Source organism: Macrobrachium nipponense, chromosome 16 (assembly GCF_015104395.2).
Source record: "Macrobrachium nipponense isolate FS-2020 chromosome 16, ASM1510439v2, whole genome shotgun sequence".
Taxonomy (NCBI): domain Eukaryota; kingdom Metazoa; phylum Arthropoda; class Malacostraca; order Decapoda; family Palaemonidae; genus Macrobrachium; species Macrobrachium nipponense.
In genome coordinates, this window is record NC_087209.1 from 12092064 (window position 1) to 12101352 (window position 9289).

Consider the following 9289-nt stretch of genomic DNA (forward strand, 5'->3'; position numbering starts at 1 on the left):
AGTAGTGAGAGGGAAAGCATCATCGGCAAAGAATCACACTTGGCTTGCTTTCTGCGAAAAAGGTAGGGCTTATGAGGAGGAAATTTCACCAAATTCCTATCAAGTGCCCTTTTCAAAGAGCATTTCTCCCATACACCTCCATCACTGGCACGTCCTGCACCACCAACATCTACATAAATGAATCTCAGCTTTGCATCGACAAGGGCAAGAAGTATGGAGCTGAAATGACATTTGTAGTCATAATATGTTGAACCTGATTTTGGAGGTTTGGCTATAAGAACTCTCTTCCCATCTTAAGCACCACAGCAATTTGGAAACTGCCAGAGAGAATGAAATTCTGCTTGGATGCGAAGCCATTCCTCTTCATTTGTAGGCATTTTCATATATAACGTTGCAGAGGGCTGCATGTAGGCCCCATCACACACATCAGGAACGACACTTGAAAGGAGGTTTGGGCTGATCCTGTAGGAATATCCCAGGGATGTTTTTGATTCACCTGAAAATAAAAATGACATTCACTAGTTTAATATTTACCAGTCGGTGAACTACGACAACTATAGTGTGTTTACTTTTCTAAGATTGCTCTGGTGGGGCCAGGTAGAAAAGACCGAGTTGTCATATTTACGGGTATGTAAGGCCCTTTAAATGCTTCCCCGCAGAGATGGGCCTGCTTGAGTAGATTAATTCTCTTTCTATAATTATAGCTAGATGTACTGAATGGCCTGTTGGATCCCGCCACACCACAGCGATCTTAGAAAAGTAAACACACTATAGGCTAAGTAGGTAAGGTTAGGTATGTATATTCCAAAAGTTCTCTTGATTTGGTGGACAACTGAAGTACAGGAGGGTCTGCCCCTACTATAAATTATTGAAGGAATATAGCAAATAGACGTACCTAAACAATAAAAACAAATATTTTTCACAAGGGTATAATTTAAATATTTACCACCTCTAATGGCACTATGTCATAACCTAATTATCCTATAGGCTATAGCCTAGTAACATACCTGTGGCCAAGTACCTCAATGTGACTGATAATCTCTGTTCTGGTGGAATAGCCTTTCTCATCCTGGTGTCTTGCTTAGCAATCTTGGGCCCAACAAGCCTCAAGAGATAATCAAAATCTTCTTTGTTCATTCTGAGGTAGTTGTAGAAGGCAGCGCCATCTCCCAACCTCATTTCCCGACACAAGTTGTCAAAGATACCTTTGTCTTCTCTTCTCCTGAGCCACTCTCGAACCCACAAACGTTTTTTGTTGCTCTTGCATTCACGTAAGACTCCAAGAAGACACATCACCGCAGCACATCTTGCAACAGTCCGACGATTTCCGGGCGCCATGATGATATCAGCTGATCAGTTTTGTTTACTTTTTCCTACTGCTCCTCGAAACCACGAGATCCTAGTGTGACGATACAACACTTTTGCTCGCGAGCATCCAGCCGATGCTCGCGAGCAAAAGTGTTGTATCGTCACACTAGGATCTCGTGGTTTCGAGGAGCAGTAGGGAAAAGTAAACATCCTCCCATTTGTACTTTTTAAGTGTAGTTTTCTTAAAAAGGTCATCCGTGTGATCCCACAACATTCGAAACTCTCTTACTTTTTCTAACAATCCATGGAGAGCAAAGGACGTCCACACATACCGATGTCTTTGAGTGGGAAGAGACATGGTTCCTGAGCACGTCCTGTTAGAAGCAGCCATCTTGTTTGTTTACACTACGCAGTCGCTCGGGGTTCGTGGCTGCTGCTTCCCGACAAGACGGGAAGCAAAGATCTCGAGCTAAAATCTCCCGGTTTTCGATTCTCGGCAGCAACGGCTCGCTGCTCGAGAAAAAAAGGCCCAGTGTGAGGCCAGCTTTAGCAGTTTGGCGACGTACTATCAGTTTCCAGATTCATTTTCATTTACCCGTAACGTTTTTCTTTGTAAAAATCGATTTTGCAAAGAGTTATTGTAGCTTTGTTAATTGCACATCATCCCAGTGTTGTCTATGAGCTCACGTTCTGGCGGTCACGTATTGATAGTGATTGGTGGGAACTTTAGCCCTTTGTTGTTGTGTTGGGATGCATTTCCTCTCGACAGGGATAATGGTCAAAACGGCCTACGCTCGGTTTATTTATATAAAGGATACTTCCTAAGCACTTTGGTTTATAATGCCTTGCACAGCTTTTTCTTACCTTAGCTTGAATCGTGATAAAGTGTTCCACGGTATATTTGAAAGTGTTTATTCCAGACTGTGTAGAAAGTTTGCAAATTATGTATTAGTTGTTCCACCAAGATTTTTTAAAAGAATTAATCTGTGGTGTCAAAGATAAGTTGTGCAAAGGAAAGTCCATTGCACATTGTACTTGTCTAGATTATTTAAATTATTGGGTTTATCTATTTTTAATCTGGAATTTTGTTCCATTTCTTGACATTAGTCCTCCTCATTTCCATTTGTCTTTGCACTTCGTGTAGTCTCATTCCGACGAAGGATTTAATAACAACCGTTTCCTTTAATTGCGATTTGATTCTCTTTCATCTGTCGGCTGTGGAATGTACAGCTGATTGCTTCCAGTATTTTACCTTTCCTTTGTTAAACACTCATGCAATATTTCCAATTTGAGCCATCAATTTTTGTACCCTCTGCAGCTATATACTGCCCGTATTCGTCATTGATGTTTGATTCCCTTGCGCTCTATTGATGACAGTTAAATTTCTGAAAATACTTTTGTTCTGAAGAACAGTCATTGTTTTGTCATACCATTTGAATATCTGAATCAATACAATTTCTGTACTTATAAACTCATGCAAGTCTCTCTCTCTCTCTCTCTCTCTCTCTCTCTGTGTGTGTGTGTGTGTGTGTGTTTGTGTGGTGTTTCCTGTCCCTACTTCGTTTTATGTGTTGAAATTTTGATAGAATGACGCAATCTGTTTCATCTTCTTGTTGTCAAGGATGTTGTGAAATCATGTGAATTTAGTAAATGTTGATTTTTTGTCCTCTGCAGTGCCAATTAGGAAATAAATTTATTATATACATATATATATATATTATATATATATATATATATATATATATATATATATATATATATATATATATATATATATATATATATATACACATATATATATACTTATATATAGTTCTTGATACGCTTTGTGCCTCTGTTGACCTACGCTGTAAATAACATACGTGTTGGGTAGTCGGTAAACTGTGATGGGTCGTTGCCTTTGTCAGTGGCACATATGTATATATATATATATTTTTTTTTTGTTCAGTAACGTCATTATAAAATGATTACTGGGATTATAAAAGGCTTACTGAGAAAGGTTAGAGTCTCCCCTCAATAGGAAAAGGTGAATAGGTTAAAGAAAAAAAAAAATGTAATTTAGCAACCTTTCTGTCGCTCCGTAGGCCTCCTATCCCCCCGAGCCACCCCCTAAACCCCCCCCCCCCCCCCCCCCCCCCCCCCCCCCCCCCAAATCCCAGTCTTTACAAAAATTTAGCATGTGGCATATATATAATGTATATAATGTATATATATTATATATATATATATATATATATATATATATATCCGGAAAAACTGTCGTAAGCATAACCCAGCAAATCAAACGGTAAAAAACTAACAGCGCAGGTTTATCACTTGATACTACCTTCACCTTTATGTTGTCAGAACTCAGGAAGCGCTATTGTCATTTAATGTCTCTCAAGATATTATATAGAGACCGATTGAAATCTTGGCGTAACTGGATTAACTGAAGTAGTTGGAAATAACATGCGTCTTGAATTGAGCGTATTTGCACCACATGCTGCAATATATATATATATATATATAATATATATATATATATATATATAATATATATATATATATTATACTATATATAAAGATATATATATATATATAAAGATATATATATATATATAATATATATATATATATATATATATAATATTATATATATATAGAGAGGAGTTAGAGAGAGATAAGTTTATGAGTCTAAAGAGAGAGAGGAGGAGAGAGAGAGTTAGTGAGAGAGAGAGAGAGAGAGGAGAGAGAGAGAGATATATATATAAGAAGAGAGAGGAGAGACAGAGAGAGAGAGAGAGCTAGATATCTATATTATATATATATATATATATATATATATATATATATATATATATATATATATATATATATAGAGAGAGAGAGAGAGAGAGAGAGAGAGAGAGAGTAACTAAATAATTGTTAAAATTTTCATTTTAGAACTTTCGGACAGTGAAACAGCTGATGGGGTGATATAAACGTGGACCCTTTCTCAGATTTGAATCAACTTATAAATCTATCAAGAGAAGGAGGAAGGGAGAGAAGAGGCAGGAGGATTAAATGAGAAAGGAAAGCGGGAATTCAGGATAACAATTTCTCGATAAATTCTTTAAAATGAGTTAATGAGTTATTGCTGTCAATTCTCTGAGGTTCTGGAGTACAACGAACCATTTCTCGGTCTTAATGGTCTAATGAAACGTTGTGTCAGGGGTCATGCATTCGAAATGAGAGAGAGAGAGACTTACATGAGTTTTTAAGTACAGAAATTGTATTGATTCAGATATTCAAATGGTATGACGAAACAATAACAATCGAAAATTGATAAGCAGAGAGACAGATAATATGATGAGCATAATGGTAAACAGATAACTAAGGAAAGGATCAAGTCGAATTATATTGAAATTTTGATTGTGAAATACGAGAATTATTCTTGGTGTACTCAGGATCCTGACTGACTGAGTTTACACTATAAAATACCGTAATAATAATGTAGAGTCATGAGCACTGAAAAAAAAATCCGAATGGCTAAGGAATAGAAATACTTGGTAAATGATGAAATTGGTCATGCATAATTTGCAAATGTGCAGTAAATGCAAGTTGGTATATTTGCTTTCGATTTATTTAAAAATTTATAATGTCTTTGCTTTTTTTTCAACTTTTTTTTTCGCTTTACACAATCTGTTCTATTCAAATTTCCAATGTCGTTTCGTTCTTATTCATTTTGAAATTTATAAACAGTGATAACAACTTTCCTTGGAATATTTTTTAAGATTTACCGAAATACAATTTTGATTTTAACTATTGAAACAAATGAAAAGCTCCGGTTGGCGACTGTTGCCCTCAGGAGAACCTTAAGATCACTCTGAAGACCATTATCTTCAACGTCTTGAAACCTAAGCAATTTTTTTGCGAGTGAGGAAAACCCAACAACATTCCTCCAAGATTTCTGTAAGACCGACTTTCGGAAATAATGTTCATAGATTTGAACCGAAATTCGCGCCGTCCTCGAAAAGGGAGTAAGAACGTAATTCGGAAAAATGAAAGGCAAACTTTTCTCTCATGCTTTTGGGAAGATAGAGGCGTCAAATATGACGTCGCCCCCCAACACCCCCCCCCCCCACCCCCAATTTCTCTTCTGTATATTTTTGCGAATATAGGAGCGTGAAAATTCCAGATTTTCGTAAACAGACTTTACTTTTCGGCTTTTGAGTGTGATTGCTTTGACCTTTCAAAAATTGGAAGCAGGAAGCAGCGGCAAAATGGGATATGAGGTAAAAGTAAAACTCGGAAGGAAGGAGAATATGTCGTGAGAGAATGTAAACAGAAAACGAGCGATGTCGCGGTCATTTTTTTTTTTTGAATTGGAACAAGACGGAAGACAAAATAAGAAGCGAAGCTATTACGCTACCATTTTTCTTGGGTAATTCTTTTCGTTTCATGAAGTCTTATAACTTCACGAGAAGAAAACCGAGGGAAAATGAAAGCACTAGTGAACTATTTTTAAGAATGGAATAAGCTCTCTCTCTCTCTCTCTCTCTCTCCCTCTATCTCTCTCTCTCTCTCTTCTCTCTCTCTCTCTCACGTGTAGATTTACAAAAGTAAAGCGTGAATTAAAGCCTTTTGGTGATGTTTACCTTTTTCCCCAGATTTTTAATTTTGTATTTTAGATGCCACCGGCATACAGAGCTAACATTTTCATATTTTGTATTGATGCAATATGCTGCATTTCCATGCAAGCCGCGAAGATTATATACATGAAACTTAAATGTATGTAGTATCTAATATATATATATATATATATATATATATATATATATATATATATTATATATATATATATAATTTGCATTTTAGCTTTTCCAACAACTCATCCTTTCTTCAGTCTTCCTGTCCAACCACTCCAACTCCCTCAAATCACTGTCAACAGCCTTGAAAGGCTGAAAGTGCCCCAAAGTGCCCCAGTGCTTGGCTTCATAACCGAATTGTCATAAATCAGTCAAGCATGCATGTTAAATTATCGTACAGATGTATGAAGTATATATTGACGTCACTCCCCTGATCTTACGCAAGCAAGCTATTTGCGAAAGGAGGATCTGCATGAGAGAGAGAGAGAGTTACAAGGAGTTACTAGGATTAGTCCATCCGAGGAGACATCGTGTGCTCACTTATCTCTTGGAGCAGATTTTACTGTTCATTCACAGTGTCCTAATGATTCTGTCTAGCTTTCTTTTAAACTCTTCCACACTGTTGCTGTTTACGAATTCTGGTGGCAGTTTATTCCATGTGTCACATATTTTGTATGTAAAGAAGTAGAGAGAGAGAGAGAGAGATTAATCTGTTGATATCAATACTTTTCTTTCTTTCTTTGTGAACAAGGATGCATTTTAGTATAGAATCAACTTTTTGCTGCCGAGGTTTAATGGTGACCATTCTGGGAGGCATAAATATTTGTTACATTCGGTCATTTTAAATTATACAGATAAAGAATTTAAGGAGGAAAAAGGGCGGAGCCTAAACTTCTGGGTAGCTTGAAATCATTGTCTTGCAGTGAATGAAATTTTAGGGAAACGAAAAGTATTTTTCTTAATATCTTCTACCATATTTCCTGTCAGTTGGGCGTTTGCCAAGTGGGCATTCACCCAAATGGCAAGAAAAATGAAAGTTTAAAAAATAAAAAGAAAAATGAAGCAAACTTTAATATTAACTCTTGGCGTTTCGTTAAATCTTTCCCGTCCTTTTTTTATTTTTTTTTTATTTTTTTTTCAGTAACTGAATTTAACTTCCTCTTCGCCGACGAAGGAAAATTCCTATAATGAACCTCGGAAATTTACAAGTCATACCTGTCTCTGCAGATTTGGGAGTTTTCCGTCAAGTCGTTTCGTAGTTTCCTAAGTCGCTTCCATTGCATTTTCATTTATGTAGATTCGTCATAAATGTAAACATGTAAGTTTGTGACGTGTCTATGTATGAAGAAAGAGAGAGAGAGTAGAAATTCAAAATCTGGAAGGTATCCTATTGCTCAACCACTTCCTTTTACTAAGACTACGGCACCCTTTCAACTAATGGATTACTTTTTATACGTGATATTCTCGTCATTCCCTTTCACGGGAGCTCTCGAAATTGAATCACAGACTCTTCCTCCTTTTGCCTCCGTTTCCCATCGCCAATCGTCTGAGGAGCCCATCAAGAAGCAGGTCGTGATAAATCAACAAAAGCGCCTCTCCAACTGACTCAGTTGATCATCAGCCGACACTGAAGAATCAGTGTCGTTCTCTTGAAGATCCTTTCAGCCTGAATTGGATTCAATTTCCAGATCCTTTTCTCATTTCCTCATATGGGTCGTCAGTTTTACCTTTTCTGCTCAGGAGATTTATATTTGTTGTGGAGAGATATATAACGGATATAATCTGCTTACAGGAGCAGCGTAGGGCCATCAAAGTTATCGGCTGGATGGGGATTGGGGACAAGAGCTATTGGGTAATCTGAGCAGGCGAACAATTTCAAGACTGCTTTTCAAGTTAGTTTTCATCCTTATTTAAATTTGCGGAAATCTCTTATTATATGCGATGGTATCATCCAAGGAAGAAGGCACATAAGTAAGCATGTATACATATTGTAAAGACAACTATACAGATGGCGCGCATACTAGACTGAGAGTGTGTATGACTAATAATATTTAATTTTCTCAATTCATATTTATAGCTTTATGCGAGTTTTTGGAAATGAAAATATACATAATTTAGTTTTTTTCATGTTTTATACGCAATCATTTTCTCCGTTTCTCTGGTTTTTTAAAATGGAAACTAGGAATACTTGCCTGTGTGAATATTTGTAGTAAAAAAGCTGTTCAATAAATCGAAAAAGGTAGTACTAATATTTGAAACCTATAATTGTGTTTAGCTGCATCATCACGGCCATGAATCTCCTTTATTTCTGAAGAGCTTCCCGTGTCACACTTTGTATTTGATCATGTGGATATATGAAAAAGCCAATTGTTCCGTCGTATGAAGTCGGGACAACGCAGGCACCGAAAGGAAGGTTATAGGGAAACCTCTGTTTGGACGTTGAATCTAAATTCATTTATCTCGCGTGGCATGCAAAATCTTTTCTGTATTCTTAAGCATCGTGATTCTCATTTTAATTGCGTTAGCGCCTTTTTCTTCAATGTGGCTGTGAAAGGCATGACTAACCCTTTCAGTATTTTTGGTTGAAGTATTGTACAGGATATAGGATTGTGATTTTTCGTATCCCTTTTGTATAAAGGAATTTTGCATATCGATGGAACTCTGCGATGGCAGTAGGTGTGCGTCGCCACTTTTGAAAATATCAACAGTATTTTAATTTTATGAACCGAACCATGTTTTTTTTCCTTTTGTTTGCATGCGTTTCCATGTATAATATTTTCATAAGACTTTTCTGCTTTTCTTTATATAGTATATAGAAGGAATGCAGAGAGAGAGAGAGAGAGGTAATTGATACCAGCAATATTAATATAGAAAAAAAAGAGTAAGGGAATATAAGTTGTTTGTAGAGAGAGAGAGAGAGAGAGAGAGAGAGAGAATTATTTTCTCGACTTAAATTAGAAACTTAACAGATTCCCAACTTGAATTCTTCTTATTTTTTATACGCCGGCGATTTAGTCATAGGATGTCTATAGGATGAAAGTCGTGTAATCGGTAGGGCGCGTTAGCGAACACTACACACACACATATACATACATACATATACATATATATATATATATATGTATATATATATATATATATATATGTATATATATATATATATATATATATATATATATATATATATATACTATATGTATATGGATTCTGAAGGTAACTAAATGGCAGATTGATTTTCTTGTTTAAAATCATAAGCAGAGTCGTTGAAAGCGCAACAGTTGATTTAAAATAACATTCACCGGAAATCTTTTTGAAGCCTAAAGAAGGCTATGATGATCACCCCTATTTTTACCATTTTCTTTAGGCTATTATTG